This window comes from Phoca vitulina, unplaced genomic scaffold, assembly GCF_004348235.1.
Source record: "Phoca vitulina isolate PV1807 unplaced genomic scaffold, GSC_HSeal_1.0 scaffold9, whole genome shotgun sequence".
Lineage (NCBI taxonomy): Eukaryota > Metazoa > Chordata > Mammalia > Carnivora > Phocidae > Phoca > Phoca vitulina.
The window spans coordinates 62,354,236-62,367,057 of NW_022589712.1; the positions used below are offsets into that span (position 1 = coordinate 62,354,236).

Genomic DNA, 12,822 nt, shown 5'->3' on the forward strand with positions numbered 1-12,822 from the left:
TCATCTACGGTCTTTACCTACTCAACATTCATTTTCTCTTTATTAGAAAAACTAATTTTCCTTTTGGGAACCTCCTCTCTTCCAGTCAGTTCATGTGGTTTAGGTGTACAGGGCGGGGGGCACTAAAGCTATCTCCCTTGATCTTTTTCAGACATAGTCAAGTGACCCCAACCTGCAGTGCATATTTAAACCCATGGTTACAATGCTCAGTTCAGAGATGGGAGTAGGGTCCAAGTTAGTCCAATAAGACTCATTCTTTGGCCTGCTCTCTTGCTAATGGGATCAGTTGCTAAGGAGGCTGGAGGAGAAAGTAAGTCTGGGGCTGTCAATCTAGGCCCTGACTAGAGAAAATAAAACCTGTACAATGAAAGCACAGAACAATATGGAGAGAAACAGAGTCCTAACATTCTTTGATCATCTGGAGGAAAAAAGAAGATTCAAAAAAATAGTAATTCTTCTTTTTCTTCTTCTTCTTTTTTTTTTTTGGCAGATCTACTCTTGGGATTTTAAGCATATGAGCCAATACATTCCAACCTCCTCCACTGTAGGTTTTCTTGAGTCACTTTGAGTTGGGTACCAATTACCTCCATTATTCTGACTATATAGGAATGTATCATAATAGGAAGATATCCTTCCTCTTGTTCACTGCCAGCCTCCTCTCTCATCTTCATGTTTGCTCCAGGAAAGGACCACATCTCCTGCTTTTATAGAGCCCAAGGCTTATTTCTTCTCCACATTGTAAGAGAAATTGCTCCAACCTTTTGCACATTGTCTCCCTGCCCTCTTCCTCCACAAATCAGCATGCGCTTGCTATACAGCGGCAGATGGTAGGACTGAGGTCCAGTCTCAGGCAACTATGCCAGTGCTTTTGTGTGAATTAGAATCTACCACTCCCTCCGGGCCCACCCCCCGTGGGAGGCAGTTCTTTGTAAGCCCCAGCTGGATCTTAACCCGTTTCCACAAGCCCTCTGCTGCCCACACCCACTGTGAATGTGGTCCGTTCCCAACGTGTTGATGGCTGCTGATGCAGTGTGTCTCTGTGGCATCTCCACACTGCGCATACCTCACTGGTCTCAGCAGCGATCACAAATGATGATAGCTAGGAAAACAGTATCACTTGTTACTTGAAAGCAGCACTTCCCGGCATCATTTAGATCTTAAGATGGTAACTTTTCTGGAGGGTCTTCCTGAGTTCATTTGGGGATCTTTACAGCCAATCTCTGTTGATGAAAGTCAAAGTCAACAGTTAAGAAATAAAGTTGGAGGCCATCTGGCAATTAGCCACCGGAGAACCGAGCACAGGGTAAAGCAGACATTTGGCAAATCTCCCATGCCCTACACCACTGACACTTTCAGGAATCAGTCTAGGGGCCTCCAAGTGGCCTTTAGTTATTTCAGTCTCCAGCGCTCCTGGGGAGACCCTCATCACTGTGTGGGAGATAGAGGAAGAATATGCGGGACCCACACGAGGAAACGCAATTCCACTGGGCAGTCGCCAGCGGCGCGCAAGGCCTTTGGGGGCGCGGGCGACGGCGGCGCTGCGGCGGGGGCAGGAAGACAGGACCCAAAAAGGATGGGGGCGGTGAGGAGACTGGGCGAAGTTCCAGGGGCAATCCTGGCGCAAGCCAACGGCGAGAGCGGCGCCCCGGTGCCGGGTCCCAGAACTTGTCCTACCTTTGCCCAGGCGGAGGGGTAACCAGCCCTGGCGGAGAGTCGGTGGAGCAGCCGGAAACGGGCGAGCGCGGCAGCCCGGGGGCAGCCTGGACGGTGGCTTCGGGAATCGCTTCGTCTCAGCCTGCCCCCTCCCTCTTTATTTGCCTCCGCCCCTTCTCCCCTCCTCCCTCTCTCCTCGCGTCCTAAAACGCGGCGGGCGCCTTTAAGAGGGAGCTTTGGTTACCCTGGGGGCGGGAACCCCTCGGCAGATTGGGAGGCGGCGGCGCTCGCCCGCGATGCTCCTCACTTTCTGCTCCAGCTCCCGCCGCCGCCGCCGCCGCCGCCTGGGTCGCCACCACCGCCTCCTCCGCTTCCTCCTCTTCCTCGAAGCGTCGTTTTTCTGCAGCAGAGAGAAGTGCTATGTCAGGAAAGTTCCGGGAGGGACTGGATGGGGCCATGCTCCCTGGGTTCTTCTGCAGGCGCCCGCGCGCAGCCCTTTGTATGAGGTGAGACTTGGGGTCCTTGGCCCCCCGGACAGGTAGCCGCCCGCGGGGAGCGCTTCGGTCCGCCGCGTTGGGGAGGCTGTGCTGTTGGGCGGAGTGTGTGGCGGAGAAGGAGCTGGTTAGACCGAAGTTGTGCAGGAGAAGCTCGGGTTTTCAGGAAGGTTTTGCGGCTGGACTTGAGTGATTTCGGCAGCCCGCGCCGCACGGTGGGGGCCCGGTCGGGACTCGGTTTCCCGGGGTGCCGCCCGCCTCGCTTCCCGACGCCCCCTGTCGCCATCCCCTGCCCGCTGGAGCAGTTAGGCCTTCTAGGAAACTGGGCGGCTGCAGGTTGGCACCCAGCGCCGGCTTTTTCTCTGCGGGGCTTTCTCCTCCAGAAGCTAAGTGCCGGGAGTGAGAGAAAGGGGATGGAATCCTCTTGAACTTTTACACTGTGCTCTCGTCCCTATTTAGGGGTGAAATTCACCTCGTTTGCCCAAGTCGGGAGGCTCTCTGCGAGCTCCAACAGTTTGAGAGCTTGCCTCTTACATGTGGGTGAGCTTGCGGCGCTGTGTGTCTGTCTTTCAGCCCTGGTCGGTTTTCAGCGTCGCCCTGATTTTAAGTCCTCTCTTCCCCGCCCCTTTTGGGAAACATTCTCTCTCTCTTTAATATCCCTGAGGTTCAGGGTGCTAAACACACACACACACCCCACACACGCACTCCCCAAATATGTTTATGATATGTCCCCTGGGGCTGACCCAAAATTTCAAAGTGATCCTCTAGTCTCTGATTAGATATTTAGACTTGGGCAGGACACTTACAAAATACAGGTATCCCCCGTAGTAGGTATGCAGTTTTTTCGGTGAGGCAAGGTGAGGTTTTAACTATACCGTTTTTAAGATAGGATTTTCTCTTTGTTTGTTTATTGGTGAATATGGTTTTCATTATGTCTTAGATTAAAAGGTTCCAACTAATTTTAAGGGTAGTATTTCTAAGAATCATAAAAAAAAAACAACAACCTGATGTTTCTTGCATAATCAGACATTACTTCAGACAGTTTTACCCTTGGATGAGGTATGTAATATGTATAATTATTTGATGGAACCTAATATATGAGTACATTTATTACACAAATGGGTAAGTTTTCTTTTTTTCATGTGTCCTTGGGTGAAGGAAGCCCATTTTCTCACACCCCCAGGTCTCTACCACACCTGTCTAATCCTGTTTCTGTTCTCTCCACTCACAGTGCATACATCTGGCGTCAGCTGCAAATCAAAGGTGCTGATGAAAAGTCCCTATATTTTGTGAAGTGTTGCATAGCCAGAGTTTTAGTGACATAATTGATTACATCATCCAGATTATTTTAAACAGTTAGAATGTGGGAGCTTGTTTAAAGAAAAGAATATAAGTATTTAAATTCTCAGTTATATGCTTTATGTATAGTCTCTGTGTGAAAAAATATTCTCAAAATAGGGGGTATTGTAGGAAACATTTGTAGTGGGGAAGTTTTGAAAGGAAACCATTCCAGAATAACCATTAATATTATAACATTTTGTTTGGGATATAGATTTTCATCTCTGAGCAAAATTTTGTCACTCTGCTGTCAAATATACCAGAACTGAAACTTAAAAAAAAAAAACAAAACTCACTGTCCAAGCGTTTTCTGAAAATTTGCAGTGCACTGACCGTTCTTAGAAAAAAATTTGCTTAGAAAAAGTTACATACTTAAAATCCTCACTGCAGTTATCATTTTACCTTAAGTTTGCTGGAGTCCAGGCAAGAAAGTACTGCATTCAATGAGAATTTGATGTTCTAAGGTGGATAAGACTTAGTTCCTAGAATATACAATTTTCTAGGAAATTTAGCAATTTTGAAATTTTGTATATGGTTTATTTGATTTGAAATGATTGTTTTATGAATATGCTTTTTTTTTTTTTTTTAAGTAATCTTTACGCCAGATGTGAGGCTTGAACTCACCACCCTGAGATCAAGAGTTGCATGCTCTACCTACTCAGCCAGCCAGGTGCCCCTGAATTACTTTTTTTTTTTTAAGATTTCATTTATTTATTTGACAGAGAGAGACACAGCTAGAGAGGGAACACAAGCAGGGGGAGTGGGAGAGGGAGAGGGAGAAGCAGGCTTCCCGCCAAGCAGGGAGCCCGATGCAGGGCTCGATCCCAGGACCCTGGGATCGTGACCTGAGCCGAAGGCAGATGCTTAATGACTGAGCCACCCAGGCGCCCCCTGAATTATTCTTTTTAAAACTAAATATATATATTACACACACACACATATGCACACACATCATATTTACAAAATCTGTATCTATCTGTCTATATCTATACTTACATATTTATATATCTGTATATCTGTAACAGGGAAAACTATATAGGGACTTGATAATATACATGCCCTAGAAACACAGGTCTAAGAGATCAGAAGCTAAAAATAGTTCCCGTTAAGGCTTGCTATCTCTTCAGCATTTTCATCAATTTCATCAACATCAGTTAAGTTAAAAAATACTGTGTTTTCCCACGTGTTCTTGTTCTTGCACAAGGCTTGTACCAGGGGGCCATATGCCAACGATCTTAACCACATGTTTATTAAAATGGACTGAAGTATCCCATCAGTGGATGATTGAACCAGGCATTTCTCATGCTTCAGTAATTTATCTTCAGTAGAGGAATCCCTAGGAAAAAATTAGCTTGTCAGTATGATGTTTTCTTTTTTTAACACTTCAAAAATGACCTTCAGGGCATTCTCCAAAGGTTTGAGACTTAGTAGATCTTGAAGGCATGGGAGGCAAACCTTGGGAAGTTGTGGTACTCCAATTTGTGAATGATGTCCTAAATAAGTATTTGGTTTGAAAGAGGTATCCATTAATGCTTGGGAAAATAATAGCTATGATACAGTGCTCTAATCACTACAAGCAAAGCTTTGGAGTATTTCTTATCACATTCCACAGCTGAAACTGCTACATTCTAACATATGTGTATGAAAATTAGAAATGAAGTGAAATAATCTTTTAGACTGATTTTTGCTTTATTTGGTAGGCATTTTTTTATATGTGTTTATATTTGCCACAAATATGCTTTACTTTGTCGCAGGTGGCACTTTTATTCCTTTTTTGCAACTATGAGGTGTATTTTAGGGTGAGTTCTTCGTGTTTACTTGAAACAGACAGTAATATGTTTCATTGAGTTTATGTTGTGTCTCTTTGGCTTTCAAAAAATAACATTTGAGATATTTGATTATGAGCCTGAGATCACACAGCCTTTCAGAACTGATGGGATCTTGGTCAATTATAGTTTCAGTTTCCTGGGAATTTTTTGTTTGAAGGTCAGATATGGCCCTAATTTTAACTGTATGATCCACGAAATAGGTACTTTCGTAACCACAAAACATGGAGAACATTCCAAATAATTTGCAGTTTGGGCAGCCCAACATGCTTTAGTGTTTAGTTGGCTTGAGGCAGTGTGCCATGCTTGTAAAAAATGGTTTTTGAAGCTGACAGTGAGCTGTTTCAGTCTTTGAGTTTGACACATAGGATAAAGTGCCTTTTAGCCTCTATGCTGGCAAATTTGGACAGGATTGGTAAAAGTAATTTGTTCTCATTTCTGTCTGTATGACAGAAGATTTAGAAAATTCAGGCATGAAACTCTAGTTTAATATACTGGAAAGCACATTCATGTTTATTAAAAATGTAAGGAAGAGTTGGGAAGGTTGGATTTAAACATAGCTTTCAGACCTTGGGCAAAAGAGTGTATATTTGCAGTTAGGAGGGTAATCTAGTGGTCACCCATTGAAATTAATAATAACACTATTATTGTCAGCATTTCCTTTGAGTGATAATTCTAAAGAAATTATATTCTCTTAGGCCCAGTTTAGATTGAAAAACATCCCCAGCCAGGTACTGTACAAATAACCAATCACCTGGCATATATGTTCCTCAATTCTTAGATAATTTTCAGTTGAAACCCTTATGTGTCATTTTAACCGTAAGTTTTACATACCATTTGGGGTTTTTGACCAAAGCTGCTTCATTAGTTTCTTTTCTCTCAATTGACTAAGTCCTGTCTATATCATTACAGCATTTAAAAAATAATTTAGGCAAAATGTTTTATATGGGAACTCTAATGTTCTGCCTTGAGGAGGTGGTGCAGAAGGGACATGATTCTTTGTTCTAGCTGTTACCTTCCAAAGGGAGGTACTGTTACCTCTTCCTGGTTTTTTTTTTTTTTTAATTTTAGAGAAAGAACATTTGCAGGCATTTAAAGATGCTTGAAGTTTGGATCACAACAAGAGTTTCAATGGAAAGTTCCCTAAGAATCAGTTAACATTTATTTATGTCAGGTATTCAGTACGGTCTCTGGCTGAGGGTGTCTGCTGCAGGTTTTTTGATCTAAGTTGGTCCTGGGAGGATAAGGATTCAAAGGGAGGTGGAGTGGAAAGGGGACTAATCCAGGCATAGCATCCATTGCCTTCCAGAGGGCATTTTGGACACAACTCTAAATGTGTACTTGTAATAAAAACCCATTCTTTTCATCATTTTAGCTTATTTTTGCCATTACCTCCAGGCCGGATGTGAAGTAGGCTGTCTTCCTGCCCCATTTTGATAAACTTTGCCCAAACCTTCTGAAGTTTTACACTGTCCAACAGTAGCAGGAAGTCTGTTCTTTAATTCTTTCAGCTAGTTGCCATTCAGTACTTCTTCAGACATTTTTCCTTTTTTTGAATTATTGAGCTCTTTCATGAGAGGAATTTGGGATTTGAAGCTCCCCCATTTTCCATAATAGGCTTTGGGTAAATTTGTTCCTACAGAAAGGTGTAGTGATGTTGGGAACTTCTCATTTTTGTTTCCATATTTTGTAAGTAGTTGCTATTATAAGGTTTCAAATCTTTATTCTTTATCCTTATGCTATAATAGATATTTTTTTCTTATGATGGAAGTGACACATGTTCATTATAGAAAATTTAGAAAATCTAGATGAACAAAAAAACCAAAAAAACCCCAAACCAACCAACCAAACAAACAAAAAAACAGAAAAAGAAAATTACGCCCACAGATAACAATTGTTAACATTTTGGTGTATATTTTTATATAATATAGAAAAATACTGTAATATTTCAGTTTCTAAAAATGATATTGTACCATATATTTCTTTTTTAATTTTAATTTTAGAATTTTTATTTTATCTTATTTTTGGGGGTGGAGGGGCAGAGAGAGAGAGAATCTTAAGCAGCCTCCACACCCAGCACGGAGCCCGAAGTGGGGCTCTATCTCATGTCCTTGAGATCATGAGCTAAGCCAAAATCAAGAGTTGGAGGCTTAACCAACTGAGCCACTCAGGCGCCCCAGCATGTATTTCTTCTTAATTTTCACCAAGGATGAACCACATTGCAAATCATGGAATGATCTTTCATAACATATTTTGAATACTGAATAGTATTGTAGTCTATGAATGTAACAATTTATTGGAAATATGCCATAATATCAGACAGGTTTTCCTTTTTTGTTTTTTGCTACTATACAGTGGTAAATATCTGATAGCTCAGTTTTTTGTACACATCTATGATTATCCGTTTGAGTAAAGCCCTAGAAGTAGATTTTTTGGTAGGGGTAAAGGGCATTGATGTTTTTTGTTGACCTTAAGGCACTTAATTATTCTCAATATCTAATCTATAGACTTGGTTATACTTTTCCTTCATTATCTTCTGCAGTTTTTTTTTTTTTTTTTTTTGCCAGTGTAATATGAAATGCTCAAGTCAGATAGGATTTGAACCCAGACATGAGTGACTAGGGCTTTATCCAAACGAAATAACCCTAGATATTTCTAAGGACTCAACTATAAGGTCCAGCCTCCACTCCAAACCATTCACTAGTGCTCAGTCATAGCTATAAATGCTATTTTTACCTAAACAGGTACAGCAGTTGGAATGTGCCTGAGAATGTTCTCCATTTTCATTTTCAGTCTCCTTGCTATATTACCATCTGACCTGCTGCCCACATGTACTGATGCATACACAATTGCTGTATGGTAGAAGGAGTAGATATTGTTTCTGTGTAATCATCTCTAAGATTTAAAAATGTTCTGTTTTCTGTCCTTTGCTGCCAACTCCGGGACTCTTAAAGTCTGTGTAAATGGGTCTATTTCTGTATACCTATATTTTATCTATATCTTTCTCCCATTCTGTCATTAATATAAAAACTCATCTTAACCAGAAATTACCTTTTGAAACCAGATAAGTATCACTCTGGCTATCACAGAAACATAGTCACTTCTAGGAACAAAACTAGAGATAAAAAGGGGCAGAAACCAGGAAAAGGTCATGTGTGGAAACTTAAGGATGGATGGTTAAACATAGAGAGCAATTCTTGCCTTCATTTTTATGACCATAGTTACATTTAGCCGTCAAACATGACCCTAATGAATGCAGAGTCACATTTGCATTTTCGTGCATATTTTTCATTTTTAGAATTTGGTCCTGGATGTAAAAGGAAAGAGAAAGTAAACACATACACACCAAACATATTTTCTGGGCCAGTTATTCTTTTTTCAGACATTGTTTTCTCCACTGTGAAATAATCTGCTTTCCTCATTTCTGCAAGCTGGACTGAGGTTCTCCATTCCCTTAGTATGTACTTCAACATGAATTTTTTGTTTAGGGTAGTATCATTTCCCACTGTAATATCTCAGAGAACAAGAACCATGTCTTTGTATTTTGGCATGGAATGTCACAGGCATGTAAAGATTGAATAGGTAAATTTTTTTCAGGAGATCATGTGAATGTTCAGTTTCCATGGGAAAGTTCAGAATATGCCATTGAAACGGATTTTACTATGAAATTTTTTAAAAGAACATTTATTGTGAAGTACATTGTACATATAAAAGTGCATGAAACATATTTGTAAGTTAAAAAAAATTGAATACCCATGCTCTACTACCAAGATTAAAAAGTATGATATACCTAGAATCCCTCCGTTTCCTCATTCCCCACCCAATGGTAATGCTTGCTTTATTCCTAAAGCAGCATATTCTTTAGTACTGGTTATTTTTGGACATTATGCAAAGGGAATTATATATTACATACACTTTTCTGCTTGCTTATTTGTTCACTGTTATGTTTTTGAGATTTGTCAATGTTTGTAGCCATAATTTGTTTTCATTTTTGTTAGTGTTTTAGTGTATGAATTCTATAATTTATCCATTCTACTCTTTAAGGAACATTTGTCATTGTAGCTAGGTTTTCAAAAGCACAAACTATACCATAAAGTTTCCCATCATATTTTTTATCTATTTAATCATTGCTGCATCTGTGATATGTCCCAATTTTTTAAAGCTCCTGATGTGCTAAGTTCTGTCTCTTTCAATCCTGAGGTATAATGAGGTTAATTTCTCTTAATCTGTCCAAAGAACCAGGTTTTGGCATTGCCGATCATCTCTATTATATGCTTGTTTTCCAACTCTTTCATTCTTGCTCTTTTATTTTCTTTCTTCTTTGTTTTCAGGTTTATTCTGCTATTTTTCTAATTTCTTAGGTTGGGTGCTTAGCTGATTAACTGTGAATCTTGCCTTATTAGAGGACAGTTAATTTCCCTTGAATCACTACATTAGCTGCTTATCAGAAATTCTTATATAGTATTTTTTGTTATCATACAGTGCTATTTTCTGTGATTTCTTGAGAATGGTGTTTTCTAGTTTCTAAACATACTTAGTTGTTGCGCTGATTTCTGACCTACTTGTGATGTGGTCAGAGCATGTGGTCTCTATCATACCAGTTCTTTGATGCTTTTTGATGTGAGCTTCATGGGCTAGCACAAATGTTCTCTTTTTAATAAATGTTCCATGTGTAACTTGAAAATAATGTGTATTCTCTAGTTTCTGGGTGCACTGTTCCATGTGGGTCCATGTGTATCCATAAGATTAAAGTTTTAACTGTGTTGTTTAAATATTCTTTATCCGTATTGATAGTTTTGTCTCCTTGATCATTCACTTACTGAGAAATTATAATAATGGATTTGTCAATTTCTTGTAGATAATTTACCTTTGCTTTACATATTTTGAGGTTTGTAATTGATGCTTTTAAGATTAGATTTTTAAATATTGTATGGTAAATTAAGCTTTTTATGACCTTCTAAATCTCTAATAGACTATTTGACTTAATGTTTTTTTCTTTGATATTAATAAAATGATATAGGGTTCTCTATGATCAACTTGATATAGCTAATGTTTTTAGATATGTCTCTTGTATAAACAAATAACATATAGCTGGATCTTTGCTTTAGAGTTTAGTCTTTTTATATTTAGAATAAAGACTGGTATATTCAGATTCATTTATTATCATATTATGACATATTTTCTATTCTACTTTTTCTGTGTCTTTCTCCTCTCCTTTGTTGCTTTCTTTTGGATAGATTGATTTTCCACTTTCTTTACCATTTTTTTTTTTTTTTAAGATTTATTTATTTGAGAGAGAGTGAGAGAGACAGAGTGCACAAGCAGGGGTTGCTGCAGAGGGAGAGGAAGAAGCAGGCTTCCTGCTGAGCAGGGAGCCCTATGCGGGGCTTTGTCCCAGGACCCTGAGATCATGACTTGAGCCGAAGGCAGACACTTAACTGACTGAGCCGCCCAGGCACCCGTTTAGTATTCTTTTTATTTTGAGGGTTAGGAATACCCAATTTTACTATGCATACTCATATTAATATTGTCTAAAGTTAATATCTTTGCCTTCTGATGTGGACTGAATTGTGTCTCCCCAGAATTCGTATGTTGAAGCTCTAACCCCCAATGTGATTTTATTTGGAGATGGGATTTATAAGGAGACAGTTAAGGTTAAATGAGGTCATAGGGGTGTGGCCCTAATCCAAGAATATTGGTGTTCATATAAAAAAGAGGAAGAGACATTCGAGCTCTCTCTCCCCCTTTTGCACATGCACAGAAGAAGGGTCATGTGATGACACAGTGAGAAGGTGGCTGTCTGTAAGCCAGGATGAGAGGTCTCACCAGAAACCAACCCTGACAGAACCTTGGTCTTGGACTTCTAGCCTCTAGAACTATTAGAAAATAAATTTCTGTTGTTTAAACCACCAGTCTTTGGTATTTTATGTTAGCCCTAGCAGACTAATACACTGTCCTTTTAAAAAAATGCAAATTCCTTAGAATTTTTTAACTCTTACGATACCCACTTCCAGCTTATGTGTTATTGCTATTGAGTATTTTAGTTATAGCCTGTTTTTTTTCTCTCATAAGTTAGATGTTACTTTTATTGTTGTATACAGCATCTTTATGTTTAACCATGTATTTATTAATATCTATTCTCACCATTCCTTCTTGGATGTCAGACCTTCTATGTGGGACCATTTTTTTCTGCCCAAAGTACATGCTTTACTATTCCTTTATTGAGTGTGTGTGTGTGAGAGAGAGACAGAGATGGAGAGATTTTTTTTTTTTTTTTGTGATAATTTTATTTATTTATTTATTTATTTTGACAGAGAGAGAGAGACAGCGAGAGAGGGAACACAAGCAGGGGGGAATGGAAGAGGGAGAAGCAGGCTTCCCGCCGAGCAGAGAGCCCGATGCGGGGCTCGATCCCAGGACCCTGGGATCATGACCTGAGCCGAAGGCAGACGCTTAACGACTGAGCCACCCAGGCGCCCCCAGAGATGGAGAGATTTTTGTGTGTCCTTTTATTTCACCTTGTTTCTTGAAAAAGAGACTCCTTAGTATTGAGTTCTATTTTGACAGTTATTTTCTTTGTGTACATCAAAAAATATAATTCCTTTGTCTTCTCAATTTTACTGTTGCCATTGAGAATTAAGCAGTCAAGCCATTTTTTTTTCCCCTCTGTGGGGGAATCCATCTTCCCCCTCTGGTTCCTTCTAAGATCTTTTAAAGATACTTGGATATTCTCCTTGTTAAAGATATTCTCCTGCTCTCTCTCTCTCTCGTTTCTGAATTTTCAATCTGATATTTCTGGGTATGAATTAAAAATCTGCTTGGCATTAAAGAGACTACATTTGAGAACTAGCATCTTTTAGGAATTCTGAAAGCCTCTATTTATTATCTCTTGAATATTTCCTCTCTCTATTAATTTAATGATCTCCTTCTGGAACTCTAATTGTATGTTTGTTAGACCTTCTATATTATCTTCCTTGTCTCTTATCTCTTTAATCTCTTGATTGCATTTGGGAAAATTTATGTTTCAACTTGCATTTTACTAATTCACTTCAGCTATGCCTGATATTTCACTTTGTTGATTTCATTTTTAATATTGGTTATTGTATTTTTATTTCTAGAACTTTATTTGCTTCTTTTTCACATTTGCTTATCTCCTCATAATTTCAACTATTATTTATTTTATATTCTGATAACTTCTATAACTGAAGTCTTTTGGTGGGTCAGTTTCTTTTTTCCTCCTGCTTCTTTTTTTTTGAGATTTTATTTATTTGAGAGAGAGAGAGAGAGAGAGAGAGAGCGCGTGCGCGTGCGCTCGCGTGTGTGCATGCGCGTGCACGCGTGCGCGCCCAAGTCGGGGTGGGGGGTGCGGTGCAGGGGAAGAAGCAGATTCCCTGCTGAGCAGGGAGCTGCTGTAGAACTCCATCCCAGGATCCTGGGATCACGACCTGAGTGGAAGGCGGATGCTTAACCGAGCCACCCAGGTGCCCCTTCCCCTGCTTATTAATCACTCA

The 12,822-nt window shown here is 39.9% G+C and overlaps 1 protein-coding gene across 1 annotated transcript in view; it reads left to right on the forward strand.

The window, feature by feature from the left end:
• The first annotated feature begins 1,912 nt into the window (after positions 1–1,912).
• Positions 1,913–12,822, forward strand: part of GPR63 (G protein-coupled receptor 63) — a 50,325-nt gene continuing 39,415 nt past the window's right edge. The window contains exon 1 of the mRNA XM_032408215.1: positions 1,913–2,159. The gene's annotated coding sequence lies outside the window, so the exon portion shown is untranslated. The remainder of the gene's footprint in view (positions 2,160–12,822) is intronic.